The sequence below is a fragment of the Rhea pennata genome, chromosome 1 (assembly GCF_028389875.1).
Source record: "Rhea pennata isolate bPtePen1 chromosome 1, bPtePen1.pri, whole genome shotgun sequence".
Lineage (NCBI taxonomy): Eukaryota > Metazoa > Chordata > Aves > Rheiformes > Rheidae > Rhea > Rhea pennata.
The window spans coordinates 21,863,216-21,879,346 of record NC_084663.1 but is presented as its reverse complement, the minus strand read 5'-3'; the positions used below and the strand labels follow the sequence as shown (position 1 = coordinate 21,879,346).

General features: G+C 45.1%; 1 protein-coding gene and 1 long non-coding RNA gene across 2 annotated transcripts in view; one reads left to right on the top strand and one right to left on the bottom strand.

The window, feature by feature from the left end:
* TRABD (TraB domain containing) overlaps nt 1–7,947 on the bottom strand; it is a 33,846-nt gene extending 25,899 nt beyond the window's left edge. The window contains exon 1 of the mRNA XM_062582933.1: nt 7,919–7,947. The gene's annotated coding sequence lies outside the window, so the exon portion shown is untranslated. The remainder of the gene's footprint in view (nt 1–7,918) is intronic.
* A 313-nt stretch (nt 7,948–8,260) lies between these two features.
* Nucleotides 8,261–11,895, top strand: LOC134154112 (uncharacterized). The gene is made up of 2 exons (XR_009961340.1): nt 8,261–8,467; nt 9,251–11,895. It is a non-coding gene; the product is annotated as an uncharacterized LOC134154112 (long non-coding RNA).
* The last annotated feature ends 4,236 nt before the right edge of the window (nt 11,896–16,131 follow it).

The window sequence follows — 16,131 nt, the reverse complement described above, 5'->3', positions numbered from 1 at the left end:
GTGTAACAACACTTTAGCTATTAATCCTGGGGCCTCTGGGAGAGCATTAATTGTACTTCCTGTTTTACAGATAGGGAAGTGAAGCACATGAATTCACACGGACAGCGCAGGAGGGAGTGCAACTGCCAGGACAAGCTTGTTGATCCAGTTCTAGATGGCCCCCAGATCCTGACAAGTTTCCAGGCAACTTCAAATCAATACTTTCAAATTTTTCAGTGCTTGACTTTTCAGGTTTGGAGAGAGTAGATGAGAATGACTGGATTTGCTTTTAAGTAAAGTTCAACTTCCTAAGGAAATAAGACTGGTCATTATAAGCCTGTCTGTGTGCCTGTATGTCTGCACCTGCAAACCCACAGGTGAATTTTAAATAAGTTTGGCAGGGAGAGAAGAGTCTCAAAATTGTTAAGCATTTACATCAGGTCTGCACAGCATTGCTCCTCAAGGGAAAAAAAGATTACTCAAGATTACAGTAGCATGTGTGTGCACATGGAAGAGAGGTGGTGGGCAGAACCTGACAGGGAACTGCAGGGAATTCAACCACAAGTTGTAAAGCCATAGGTAAAGTTGTTCAGATAATTGTGTTTCATATATATGTGTATACATATATGTATACACACACATATATACATCTATATAAAAATCACAACATCATAAAACCTCAAGTTACCATGGGATTTGGCATAAAACAGAACTAATCAAACCTCTCTCCAGCTACTTTAAAGGCCTGTAATGGTCTTCATGAGATCACATATGGAAAACGTCTTAGATATGACCGTGGATTTCTTTCAGAGGAAGTGGGAGATGTGGCTTCTAGGCTCCTCTAAGAAGCAGATATTAGAAAATATTTCTGTTCTCTTAACTCCCAGGAGACTTTCTTAATCTGGCATTCATTACTCTAGCTGAAATTACCACCAAGAAAGCAAAATTCCTGGAGCCAGAAGAAACAAGCAGCAGCTTGACCTGGAGCCTTATGATCCACAGACTGTGGGTTTTACCTCTGGAATTTTTCCTCAAGATTGAATCCCTAATTCAATCACCTTTTTTCCAAGACAAGGGAAATTCCTGTGCTTGTTTCTTGTTCGTCATGCCTAGGTAACCACCTGCTAGGCACCACTAAGTCAGTTAAAAAAAAAAAAAAGCTGTTCTTTATATATACACAAATTAAGCCCTTCCCCTCATCTACTAAGATGCCTAGGCAACTAAACAGGAGTTTTAGAAACCACTCAATGAACCACAAACCTAAAATTTAGCTGTTACTTATATTATTGGTGGGCAAATATTTCTTTTCAAGGTCCTCTCCTCAACAACATATACAGGGCAATCGTTCACATCAATAAGAGCAATCAGACAAGGGACTATGTTAGTCCTCTACACCCCTGAGATTATTTTCTCTTTTCACCCCCAGCTGGGGAAGGAACACAATACCCTATGTGCAATACTGTCCTATGATGCCACTGCTTATCCTGCACAACAGCTGCCAAAAATGAAGTAGGAAAGATTTTCCTACAGTGTTGTCTCACATCAATCCCCCAGCCCTCCTGATATTAAATAGCTTCAGCAAAGCACTCACTCTCTCTGTGAAATCTGCTTAGGAATTATGAGCTACAGCTCATTCTCATTTTTCATACCGGGTAGTCTTAACTGACCAAAGTGTTTCAGTTCTAGCTGTAAATTTAGGCATCTGAAACTCCCTCTTAGCTCTCAGTCTCAGAGAGAAGAGATATGCTCCCAAATCAGGTGTTGTATCAAGAAAAATACCAGACCACTAATATATGAGCTATCATTAAAGAAAGACTACCCTTCTCTATTTAATTGCCAGAAGTAGTTGGTTTAGTAACAAAACTCAAGCACAAGACAAAAGATAGAGCAGTTCTTTAAGGTAGCCTCCTGCAGTAGAGCTGCATTTGATCCTGTATTGCCTGTCTGAATTTGCTTCCTTCAGATACTGAATCAATAAAAAGCTTCAAGAAAACCTCTTAGATTTCTATTTATAAAACAACACAGTCAGCTAATCCTTAAAAAAAGAGACTTCTATTGAACATGTTTTCTTCATTCTGAGCTACAGAAGTTCACACGTATTTTCTTTCCTCAACATGTTGACATTGCAAAAAGGAAATGAAGTTCTCTGGAGTTCTAAAATTGCCTTTTATTTTCCATGCTCTGAACAAAACCATCATCAGAATAACCAGTAAGAAATTACAGGCCACAAAACCACTACAATTTGTTTCACCTTTTAGTGAAACAAAGTCAAAAATTTATGCCTGCCTGTCCCCCACCCCAAGTTTAATTGCCTGTACTATTACTTCAGATTCTTACAGTATACCCTGGTGCTGCAAAAGTATCCACATCTCTCAGCACATGGACTACTAATCCTACAATCTCTGAGATAGCTTTAAATATGCTTCCTTTGTTTTACAGTAAGGAATTGAGGCACATGAATACTTAAATACGAATTTGGCCCTACCCAAACAAGTAGATTGGAGCCTATTGGAGCTTTAAAAGCATTTCAGTTTGTAACTTGAATTTTCCTTTGTTTCCATCCAACGACCCTTAAGCAGCAGCTTCCCCCCTGCACCTCTGGGAAAATACTTCCTCACAATAACATGCCAGTATAACTTAACCTTCTTCATCTAGAGTCACCGTGGGAAAGATGAGAGTTAGGCTGAGGGCTTAATTTGCTTCGAGAGCAAGATATCGAACAGTAAAGTGGGGATTATGTGGAAATAAAGCCAGGATGCTAGTATGCGCCACTCAGATCACGCTGCAGCCATCCCACTCGAACGCCTGACATCACTAACCTGTGCTGGACTCAGACCACAGGCACATACAAACAACTATTTCACTAACAACCTCCTGATGACGTCCTGCAACACTGGTACTCCTGGCCAGAACAAACTTTGTCTGTCTGTCCTGAGACACAGCAATAAAAGTCTACTTACATCTAACCACATTCCTTTCACATTCTAAAACGATACTTTCATTAGCAATGGACACTGAGTTTTACGGTCTGCGTACTTTAGGTTCGTATTGCACAATGCGTAAGTATGTCTCACCTGAATGCTGCTACCCATTAACAGGGTAACTTTTACATAAATAGAAGAGGTATCTTCTGGTCCAAATTACTGATGTACAACTCTGACCTTTCTCTCACTGACAAAGAGTTACACTCACATTCTAACCTACTATAGAGGCTAAACTAATTAACAGATACATGCTTATGTCAGTACTATACTTGGCAATGGAGGCAGACTAAGTATTTAAGGTTAATGGGACTTTTTCCATGCTTATGCATAGATATTTTACAAATGTTTACAAACAAATCATCATCAGCTCCAAATGGTGTCACTTCTGTGTTGATAGACTGCTCATACTCAGAAGGATGCATCAGCTGAAATCTGACTGCCAAATAGTACAACAGTCACAAATTCAGGAATTGGAAATTATTTCAAAACCATCACCAAGGTGACCTACTCTACATATTGCACATATTTCTTTGACACCACCCACGCCTTTGAAACTTAACTGAGCAACTGGTTCTGTGATCACAGATGGCTGGTGATTGTGGCTCTGGTTTCTCATGATTCAGAAGTTCATAAATTTCAAAATACAGATTTTACCCTCTGAGCATCAATCAGCTGTTCCTGCAAAGCAAACTTTGCTGATGTACGCAACCTGGACTCAGGTATTTGCATGTTGGAGCCAATATGCATTTGCATACTTTGGAAGACTAAAAGATAAAAATCACAGACAACCAGATTCATTTTCTTTAACTGGAGGTGTTGCAACCTTATAGCCAGCCTGGGACATTGATGCACTGAAAACATGCGCTGGTTTGTCATTCTAGACTATTCTACCACTAAGTTAACCTTGCATATAAATTAGGGCAGAGTAAACGCAATGTAAATTACATAACAAGGAAAAAAATTGTATTGCCTCACAAGAATAATTAAGACAAAAAATGACTTCAGTCTGGTTTAACTTCTACAGTTCTACAAAAACTGCACACTAGCATTCTTTATCAATGAAAGCCAAAAAAGAGGGGGAGGGAGGAAGCAAGAGTTTCCTGTATTTTATGTTTTCATAAGTTATTGCTATTACATTCACCAGGGCTACCAGATGAACTGAATAAATGAGTTGAATCAGGATGTTAACATGAAGTAGAACTGAGAATAAACAGGTCAAATCTATAAGGTGTTAGGAGGCTGGAAAGAGGTTGCTAAATTTCATAACATGGACAGAAAGACAGAAGTGATGCAGCCCACACCTGGCCAGCCACTGGGGAACTTGCTCTCTCAAACTCTACAGATCCGCTCAAGTTGATTTTCCATTTTATTACAACATAAATCACGTTGAAAATCAGGAAAGGATTTGGAACCAAAACAATTTTACTAGGCTCCTGCTACTAGTAGAAGATATCCATTCACCATCTCTCCTCTCTCTGGATGCCTCCAGACCATCCAAAACGATTAAACAAATGATGCTTTTGACACCGGGGAACTCTGAAAAGCACTCCAAGAACATCAGCAGGAAAAAAAAAAAATCAAATCACACAGCAGCTGCTTGCAGTTTCTAGGGAGTACTACAAGGAACAATTTTTTCATCTGCTCTGCTCATTAGCTACAAAGAGCCAGCAAAGCAGATGGCTAGAGAAGTTATGCTACGGGCAACTGATGGTTTCAAAGTTACTTGACCATGGTCTACAGAACGGCAGCAAGAGGCTTCTTAAAACTCACATACCTATTTATTCCAATGTAGGTATGTACCAGTGACAGTCTGCTGACATAGAAGTTGATCTCAGAAGCTGGGTCCTGAGAGCACAGGCAAACATTCACATTCATTAATTTTACTATGAACACTTTTAAATGGAACCTTATAATGATAAAATTGGGATTCTGTAGGACAATATAATTTTATCTAACTGACAAATGTATTACTTATCAATGCTCTTCTGCCCGCCCCTTCCATCCTAGTCTCTCAACAGTAGCTGGGAACAAGCTGATTTATTCTTTTCCAAAATTGTTAGGGGATCACAAAAGTTGAAAACATCGTTATTTGACATCGGCCCATGTGCTAGCAACAAGCAAATGACACAGAGCTCTGTTGTGGCAGAGAACTGGAGAAGGAGAGTCAGGTTTCAGGACATACCTAACACAGACAAAGCACCCGGCAAGCAAACTAATTCCAGCCTGTCAGCTTTTGACACAGGAACCCCACATGTTAACACCGAGCATTGAGCACTACAGTCGCATACCTACCCACAAAGATATCTTGCTTGCAACTCCACCCAGCTGCTGCACTGCTCATTTACTGTGCAAAGTAGCCCGAGTAGCCTGCCTCTGACAAGCACAGTAATAATTTTCCCTTGAAAGATAACTCTATTCCTATTCCCATCTGCTTTCCTCATAAAAACCCCACACCTATAAACCCCCTTCACTCAGCCTCAGCAATTTCTGATCCTAAATTCCTCAAGCATGGGCCCTCTCTACTGGCTAGCCTGTAGCTAGCTATTTTAATGTCCTGTTGAAGGATGGTTTCCAGTTGCGCAAAATTATGAGATACAAATCCCAGCGCAGTAAGATTCAGGATCTCCATACATACTGCACAAGAGATGCAAGGTCATTTTTAATAAACTTTTCTCAGTATTTACAGCTGCTATTCAACTGTGTCGCAAGCTCTTGCTCCCCCTCGCACGTGCGCACACGTCCTTCCTGCACAGACAGGCATGTGCCTCTGAACACAGACGTGCAATGCTGCACTATCCATACAGACAAGGTTATTTTGCAGACAGCCTGCAGGGTTTAGCAAGTGGGAGATCCTGGATATCCAACACAATCTCTCCTGTTACTTGGTATGAGATAGCATCTCCACACATACGAATTTAAATATCTTGATGGTAAGTTCCTGCATCTCTTGGCAACTTCAATCAAAAGGCATAGCACACCCACACAGAGGAAATAAAATGGAGGGGGAAGACAATAGACCCCCCCTTTTTTAAGTTATCAAAAAGGAAGAGAGTTTGTCATTGGATGAATGCATACTTTCATACTTGAAATCTACAGATTTTGGTTAATATTCAACTACATGCACCCAAGCCATTCTGCATGCAGGAAAAAAAAAAGAATCACTATTTACAGAGTTTGCAAGTTCAAATGCAGAACTACAGTATTAACATGTTCAAAGCATCTCAAGCTTGACTGGCCTCTTACAAAAATATTCAATAACTGAAGGTCTCACCTCAGAAACATTCATATTGAAATCTTGGTTACTATCTGCAAATACCTATCCAGTAACAACCATTACTAACAGAATGTATTTGTGGAATCTAGTACTAAATATTCTATGATAGACAACTGGTGCCAGCATGAACTTATCACAGCAGACCAAATGGGGCTGTAGAATTCCTCTTTTCTACCAGTATTAGCTGGTAAAGTACATGTTCTCATATCACTTCATACAGCTGTAGCTATACACCTTTCCCATTAAATCTGGAGTATATTTATCCCTGGCTTACTCCATTTTTTCAATTTGCTAAGACTGCCCATATCTATTTCCTCAATTTTCCCAAGTAGCAAGTAAGCAAAGAGAAGCTACCTTCTAAAAGGTATTTTTTAAAAAGCTATCAGATGACCCTCCCAAAAATAACACACCAATATCACTGCTGTATTCACAGCTCTGGTGTTGGGGGGGGCAGCAGCATTTCACTATATTTACTATACAGAAGAAAGAGTGCACTGAAAAACATGTGCAACTCTGCCATCACTGAAACAGTATCTGAATCTACAGTTAAAACCCAGAAGTGCCAGACACTGTTATGACCTGCTGACGTGTACTTGTCAGATAGCCAAGTTACTGAAGCTTAAAATTCTATCATAAACCACAAACAGGTAAAGCACAAACCGTCACAGCCAAAACCCTGTTTTTTCAGTAAATACATTCATTTAGCTTAAGATACTTAATTATGCATGTGCTTTCCCTCAACTGCCTACGCTCTACTCTCTGCTAGAAACAGCAATGAAAACCCTGGAATCTGACCTCATACATTTTTTGCTTGTTTGACTGCGCTAGCTTTCCAGGAAGGAGCACGTGCTATTATCTAGCTGGAGGAGACTACCGGCACTGATACACGTCTATACAAGATGGAGAAAACGGGGCCACGCCAGGCACCTACAGTATTTCTTGGGACTACCACCACCACCGTACGTGCACAGCAGCATGTGACTGCAAAGCGAACCCCCTTGCTTTTCCAGCTCAGCAGCAACCACCCAGCAGTTGCAACTCTCCGCAAAGTTTTACCGAACAAAAACATTTCCTCTTCCCGAAAGCCAGCTAAAAATAAATATGCTCATTTCACATATGCTAGCAGACAGGATCGCCCGAGCACGCATTCTCCTCAATAGAGGAGGCTTTGGACAAAGTTTGTTTTCAGACCTGGGCTGACTAGAGCTATTTATTCGTGCCGCGGCTTCCTCACTGCCGGGCACAGCGGCAGCTTCGGGCACCAGGCCCCAACCGCGGGCCGCTCTTCGCTACCCGACCCCCAGCACCACAAAAAGGAGGGGAAAAGGCCGGGACGGCGTTTGAAAGCACCCAGCGCCGCCAGGCTCGCCCGCGGGCACGGCGGAACCGCGGCCCGGCCGAAGCCCAGCTCCCCCCCCGCTTCCAGCGCCGCAGACGCGCCGCGAAGCCCCGCTGAGAGCCGCCGGGAGGGCCCGGCGCAGCCCGCTGTGCACCGCCGCCGCCAGGCCCCCAGCGGGCAACGGGGGCGGCCGCGCCGCGCCAGCAGCCAACTTCCCGCCCGCCCGCGCCCGGCCCCAACATGGCATCGCCGCTCCCCGCCGCGGCGCGGCGCGGCTCGGCTCGGCTCGGCGCGGCTCGCCCCGGCAGGAACAGCCGCCGCCTCCGCCGCCGCCGCACTCACTTGCCGTTGCTGGGCGGCGCCTCGGCGGCCGCGGCCGCAGCCCGGCCGGGGGCAGCGGGTCCCGCGGCGCGCGGAGCGGGCGCTGCAGGCGGCGGCGGGGCTGCGCGGAGCGGGCGCTGCGGCGGGCACGCTAGCCGCACCACATGCTGCATTAGTCATTCGCCGGGCGGGGCGGGGCGGGGCGGCGGCCGCCGGCGCCGCGCGGCACTCTGGGTGCTGTAGTCCCCCGCGCTCCCCGCGCTCCCCGCTCGGCGGCGCCGCCGGGGGCGGGAGGACTACAGCTCCCAGGGCGCGGCGGGCGCTCGGGCCGCGGGGCCGCCACGGCGGCGGCGGGGCGCGCTCCTTCCGCGTCCCCCGGCGCGGGCGCCCCCGGCTCGCGGGGCGGCGGCGGCCGAGGCGCTCCGGGAGCTGCCTGTCCCAGGGGGCAGCGGCTCCAAAGGACTGGACCCTTTGGAAGGGGATCCAGCCGCCCCCTTTTTGAGGACGTTTCCCTGAATCAGCTAAGACAACGCCCTGCATCCCGGCAGGATATTTTAAACCCTCTTCCAGGTGAGCTCGGCCAGTGTGTTTCGTTCTGTTGCAGTCCAGCTTCTTACCTCTGTCCTTTCTATCCCATTTACTGTCTTTCCCAGTGGATCTTTCCTCTCCTACTGGATAGTTAATGTTTCACTCGGAAAACCTGAAAATCGATACTGCAGAACCTGTTTAATCACAGGCTGCATTTGATGATACTTAAAATGACAAGGCAGACAGCCACGTACAAATGTTTTACTGGTCAGGAAACACCTTTTCAAGAAAGATGTGTTAAGCGTTGTTTATAGAAAGTGATTATGTTCAGAAAGTGTCTCCACCTTTTTTTTTCCTGCTTCTCTATTCTGTGTAATGAAAATAAAACTAAAACAGCCATTTAGTCTAAGCAAAAAATTATTATCTAAATAGAGATTTTATTAGAACATATTTGGGAGTACATTTTCCCTTTTTTTTTGTTCTTGTTCTCAAATATTAAGGCTAAGGGCTTGCTTAAGATTGGGCTGAGTTTTGGAAACATGTGGTATGTAGAAATCATGTACAGACATGTTGATACAGTAGGGAATTTCACTTCCCATTTGGTGTAATAATAGTTTCAACTTGCTGTCAAAACACAGTTTAGGCATTTGCTTGAAGGGTAGCATGAACTTTCAAAATATCGAGGAAATGTATAAGGTACTCAGACCTCATGTCTGAAAAAAGACATCCGATGCCTGAAAAATAGGAAGAAAATTTCACTTTGGGCATTTTAATATTTTAATCTAATGCTGTCCTCACTAAGATTTCTTTTCTTTTTCTTTTCAGAATCTGATTGATGAAAACTAGTGAAAAAGATGAGACGTTGTACTAGACAAGAGAAAATTGGCTGCTCCTTTCAGGAATTGTGCCAAAAGACTTTGCATCCAAAGACATTTTCCCCACAAAGACTGATGTTCTGAGATGCAGCTGCACCCCTCTAACCACAGTTAGCTGTTTCTAAGTCTGTGTCTAATACCCCCTTTTCTAGGGTCAGAGTTACTCGGTCTTGCCCAGGAACAAGTTTTCTGTGACACTACAGTTACCACTGTGCTGCAACATAGTAGGTAGTGGGTATAACACCGTTTATGCTGACCAAGCAGTGTGAGTCCTGCGGTCCAACAGCCTGAATCAAAGTCATGCACAGCATACATAAGTCCCTTACACAGCTGATCATTCATTTAATCCTCTTTTATTCTGATTTGCTCAATTACTTCAACCAGGTGCTAGGCATACACTCAGGCCCCAGGTATCTGCAGAACAATGTGTTCAGTTCAACCTATACATCTTAAATCAGAATTTAACATTTTTAGAGCTGCACCTTCTCCTGCTACAACACCACTGGTGTCTTTCACCAATATTTTGAGCCCTTTGATGGACTATGGTCATGCTCTTAAGCTTCCTATTCTTTCAGTTGCAAAAGTACAATGATTAGATTTTATTCAGATTTTATTGCCTTAGCCTGCAGAAGAGACCTAATCTGACCTGATGTGATTTGGAAATTCCTCTGCTTGTGGCAATACCGTGAACCTTGCTAACCTGTTTTTCCATTACTTCATGATGCTGCATGCTGATGATGTCAGCAGTATCAGCACTTTCACTTACTTCAGGCATTTTTAGCTCTATTGACTCAGCAAGAGCATAATGGAAGTTTAACATGCTTTTACAAGGACCAAGGTAAGGTGCAAGTATCCTCTGAAACGAAACAATGCTTTTAGTGATTCTGGCCGTGCTGTTTCAGCTTCGTCTGTGCTGCAATGCTGAGAGCATTGAAATAGGAAGTTTATCAAACAAAAGATTTTGGCTAGCTATGCCAGGGGTGCAGGACTGCACAGCTGCTGACAGAGCAGACGTGCTAGTATTGTTAGAGGTGCTTTCTGCCAGACTTGTGCAAGTGATGCAGCTGACATCAGTAATAGCTGTGGTATGATTGCTGGAGTGTACATGACTGTAAATTGTGCTCTGATCCATATTTGCAGAGGGTTGCTGTAATTGAATGCCTCATTAATTAGCAATTACAAGATGGGTCACTAGTGTCTGCTAAGTGGCCTAGTGTAATACATAAATCCGGTTCTTAAAACCCCTCAAATCCTGGGATTGGTTTGAGGTCAATGCTGAAGGGATTCAGACGTCAATAGTCAAGAGAGGCCTTGGCAGCTGATTCATATATTTTTTCAGCATTTTAACTGTCCCTAAAATGCATTCTTTTTGACTGAAACTAAGCCTCATTGAATAGTTATCAGCCACAGCAGAGTACATTTGAGGTCACTTTATTAAAGTATGATATGCATGTGACTGCTTTAGGCATAGGTGTTTCTGAGATTGGGGTGGAGAGGCCAAGTGCACTTTTACCTTCCCTCCCTCCCTCCCTCTCTCTTTTTTTTTCTCCTTCTGTCCTTTCTCTCTCTCTTCTCTTTCTCCTTCTCTTTTCTTTCTCCTTTTCTTGACAAATTATTTTTACATAAGGTTTCTTAGGAACTGGTAACAGTGATTATGACATTAGCTGGAGTTTTGTTGTCTTCCATAATCTCTGGTTCATAGAAAATAGAGACCTTGTGAGAGATTTGAATCCAGACCCTTAACCAGTTGCAGGGGGAGTCATCAGAGATGGGCATTTGTCTAACCCTTTCCTAACATGTTCCTAAGGACTTCTAATAATAAAGGAATCGGTACCACCCAAAAGAATTGCAGCATTAGAAATTCTTAGTATTAGGAAGGTTGTTCAAGTGTCTAACCTAAATTGGTGTTTGCTTAAATTTAAGTCTAGTAGTTCTTGTCTTCCTCACTGCAGGTGTGACGGGCAACTTATTCCCCATGTCTCTGTAACAGTTGTCACCTGTCTAAATATTATCATGTCTCCTTTTGCCTTCTCCAGACTAGTGAATTTTACAATTTTCTTCATGAATCATGGATGCTAGACAGTGGAGGTGGGTGTTAAGCTGGAGCTGATCCTATGTATCACTGGTGGGCTTTGAGCATTACCTGTTAAATGCACTTGAGCAGACCATTACTAAGATCCCAATTCAGCAGGATACTGCATCACATCTGGCATTTTAAGCACACGAGTAAGCCTGCTACTGTCCATGTGACTACTACTGTTTGAACTGTAGGAGTTTGAAGGGGCTTACAGTACGCTGTAAAAATACAGAACAGAACTGTTTTACAGGCATATTGGGTTGGCAGTGAAAAATGCAGGCCAGAAAACAAACTTGGAGGGGTTTGATGACCTTCGCCTCGTGATTACTGGGTAAGGCTGGCTTTATGAAGTACGTGTCGTGTCTGCATTCTAGTTATCTGTAATGCTGTACATTGTGACTCATTTCAGAGTTTGTGCACAACAGCACAAGATCTTAAAAATGCTTATTTGATAACAAAGGTGACTCCTTCTCCCTAGTTCTCCCATTACCTCTGATGATTAAAGAATTTATCTGGCAGCAGCTCTCCTAGTCTGACAAAATGGAGGCTTCTGGGGAGAACATGATTCTTGCCTACCAGGGTTTTTCGTTTTTCTGGTTGTGCTTCCCCCCATCCCTTTGCAGCGTCCAGAGGTCTCCAGGTTTCCTTTACTCCACTTTTATTTTCTGTGCCCTCTCGCCCCAAATTTCCCATCATTTCCAATTGTCCTTTTATCATCCCTTCCCCCTTTATTAAGATGATGTGATTTTTATAATGCTGGGGGCTGGGCACAGGTTTGAGACATCCATCACAGCCCACAAAACTGTAACAGCTCGTGGCTCTAAGTTCCTGACCACGTATGCATTTAAGAGTACTTGCATTTCATTCCCTGGCACTTATTTGGCCATCGGTAAGATCAGTAAGGTCCCTGCAGAAATGGCATAGGCAGGGTAGGACTGTCCCCCCTGCAAGCTCCAGGGCCCAGTCACTGATCAGGATGTTCTGTTTTGAACATTACTGGGTTTGGGAGACAAGCATGGAAAATAAGGAGACATAAGTATTGCTTAGAAAGACTGTTCCGACCGTTCCGAATGTGAGCATTCAGGGTGGGCTATCTGCACCTGAGCTAGACTAGACAAGCGTTATTAAAAAAACAAGCCAAAAAAGGGGGGGGGAGGGCCTGGATTAGAAAGATGGTACTGTTTCACTAAGAAGCAGGAGATCAGGACACACCGGTGGGTTTTGTCCACCCTGAGGAATGAGGCAGGGTCCACAGCTGCCGCAGGCAGACGCAGGCGTGTGGTGGGCCGGGGGCTTTGGGGAGCTGGCTGTAAATGTAGCGCCTGAGTGGGGAGGTGGTGCCGCCGCGCTGTCCTAGGGGCTTGGGGGCCGCCAAGCAGTAGCCAGGTGCGCCTCTTTACAGTTACAAGAGCTTTCGCTGCATCCTCTAAAGCTTCTGGCGAAATAAATCATTTTCAGCTTTGGAGAAGCTTTGTCAGTGTACATACAGATTTTAGGCCCTCAAAGAAAATGCCTCCATGTGCCAAGGCTGCTGGACTCTTTCCAGAACAGCTGGCACAGGCTGAGCAGTTGGATTTACTGGCAGAGCTCCTTGGCGGGAAACGGCCCCGTCGGGCTGTGAGGGGGCACGGGCGCCCCGCGCCCGCGGCGGGGGAGCCGCCGTGAGGGGAGGCGGGGCGGCCCCGCGGCGGGGGAGCCGCCGTGAGGGGAGCCGAGGCGGGGAAGCCGCCGCGAGGGGAGCCGGGGCGGCCCCGCGGCGGGGGAGCCGCCGTGAGGGGAGCCGAGGCGGGGAAGCCGCCGTGAGGGAGAGCCGGGGCGGCCCCGCGGCGGGGGAGCCGCCGTGAAGGGAGCCGAGGCGGGGGAGCCGCCGCGAGGGGAGCCGGGGTGGCCCCGCGGCGGGGGAGCCGCCGTGAGGGGAGCCGAGGCGGGGAAGCCGCCGCGAGGGGAGCCGGGGCGGCCCCGCGGCGGGGGAGCCGCCGTGAGGGGAGCCGAGGCGGGGAAGCCGCCGTGAGGGGAGCCGGGGCGGCCCCGCGGCGGGGGAGCCGCCGTGAAGGGAGCCGGGGCGCGGCGGCGCGGGCGGCGGCGCCCCCTGGCGGCCCCCGGCGGCGCTGCCGCGGCGCCCCAGGCCCGTCCCCGCTCAGCGCGGGCGACACCGCCGGCCGCAATCACTCCAAAACCGCCGCAATCACTTGCTTTTCCAACTCGGATTTTAGAGCGGTCATCTCTGTTACTAAGTGCAGGTACGAGCATGAAGAATAAATTGACCTAACTTCATAGAACTTACTCGATTCTGTCTTTGCTGCAAGACAGACGTTTGAACCTCACTCTTCATATTTTTGTTGTTATTTAGAAAAACAAGTCTCAGACTAGCTCTAAAATCCTTCATATGCTACAGTGAGCGCCGAAGTATGGAGCATATTTTTATAGCTCCGGAAAAGGGAGCCTAAGCTGCGTGCAGTCTGCTGAGAAGGAGATTAAAGTACAACTCTACTGCTACCACAAGTGATACTGCCTGTTACTCGTGCAAAGGAGGGCAGGCCAGGCCAGAGAGTGCAGGTTACCGTATGAAAAGGTTGTATGAATTTACCTGCTCCTGAAGGTTACAACCCACAATTTACCCTTAAAATTCTTAGGATGTTTGGGGCCAGTCTATCAGAAATGGTTGCTCAGCTCTAAATAACTCAGCTTGGGTGACAGAAGCTGTTGGCTGTGTCAGCACCGGGCTCTTTTGAGGCTCCTTTGTGTGGGGAGGTGCGGAGGAAGCAGTGTGTTATTGCTAGTGACAGCTAGAGAGATGTGAGAGACATGCTCAGGGCTTTTCTTGTCCCGGAGTTCAGCACACTCCTACATCACCGGGAAGCAAGTCAGAGCTCGAGCTTCTTCGCAGGAAAGGCTAGAAAAGGAGGCAGACGTGTCTGTAAGGGAGCCTTGGATTGCACAAGTTAATCTCCCTGTTCATTAGAGGTAACCAGAAGTCCCACAAGAGAATATAATGCTGCTAAGCTTTGGAAGACAAGCAGAAACAATGGAGCTATTCTATATGGTCTTGTTCCTCCAGAGAAACAATTATTGTGCAATGCTGTCTTCTAATAATAAGGGTCTGGATTAGAGCTGCAGAGCAGAAAAATCTGGGCTAAAGCCAATTTGCAATCCTTAGCGCACAATATTCTGCACCAGATTTGAAGGCTGTGTGGTAGCTGTATGGGAAGCTTTTGGTGTAATCCCTGTTAATAGATAAATGAGTTAAAGGCAGGATTGTGAAGCCGTGAAAATCACTGTTGATGCCAATGGGAGATGTGGACATAAGGAATGAAAGAATGGATCCAAAATCTTAGTTTAAAGTTATATTGAAAAAAAATTCTTTTTTAGCAATGAGACTTTTATGTTAAATTCTTTCAGTTTTACAAGTGCACTAACAGCTGTGGAAAATTGTATTACAACGAATGAAGCTGGGATGTGAAGTCAATAGGGTGCTAACTGCTCACTACTGATTCCTCACGAGGATGTTCCAAGCAAACAGCAAGTTAGTTTTGGCGTAGGTGATGCAGGGGCTTGCCCACTTCCCTATGGGAGATTAAGATCAACTAGCCTGTTCACTGATGAATTCTCCCATTGGGGTGAACTCTAAGACTCCTTATTTCTATGTGAGTTCATTTAAAGACAGATCTTGCAGAAGTGAAGTCAGTGACAAAATTCTGTCTCACTTCAGCAGCTACAGAATCTGGCTCTAGGAGACAGTCCACATAAGGTTAAAAAATACAGTTTTTATTGCAAGTGAGAACTTTAAAAATATATTTTTCCTGACTTACTTGTATCAGTAGAATAATCAAATTTATTGAGCATTCTCATATCTTCCATGGGAAGTGATGAAGTCTTGAAGTTTCACAGAAATGTCTTTTATCCAGAAGATTATTCAGTTAATGAAGTTAAAATAAATCCTGTTCTTGCTCACGTTATTGGAGTTTTGTTATTTATTTCAGAGGAGCTGAAGTGTGCTTAAGTGGGTTTTAAACAATGTGGTAAAGTAACTCAACTGCTTGGCTTTTAGCTTTTTGACTTCTCATGCCATGACTCCATTAATTTTCCAGTTTCCAGGGAGTCTTCCAAGACAAGAAAACATCTGAATGGCTGATATAAAGCATAGGTAACTCTCTGCAAAATGTGAGTTTTTTTCATACATTTTTGATCCATATCAAGGCACAAAGTCAATTTGTTTTCCTCCTAACATGCTATCTGAGACATTGGCAGTTCTGAAAGTCACCAATGAGGATGTGTAACTAGTGTGATGAGTCTAGAGAAGAACTAAAACGCCTGCTGGCAGATCTCAGGTGGGATATGAATGGCTGCTCCTTGTTCCCTCCTTTGGGTGAAGAACACTAGGCAGTTCTAATGGCCAGCTGAAACTACAGTCAAGGTTAGAAAGGGCAGGTAAGAAATGGGGTCAGCTGAAGACATGTTTTCCTGATGTTTTGCCAAGAGTTACCTGTGGTGTTAATCTGACTTTAGGATAACTTGTAAAGTACTGAGCGGTACTTACATAGAAAACTGGGACTGGGACAGAATCTCAAGCGTCTTGTGATATGCTTAAAAACTGAAATAATAACAATTCAGACATACGGTTCTGAGTCCTGCAAGTAAGGTGAGGCTGGAGAGAATCAGTACTGTTAATGTGATGTTTCTCCAAGTTGTTTTACTTGATTTAAAAAAAAATCAAGATTGACATTTTGTTACAATCCCTTTATTAGTATTATCTA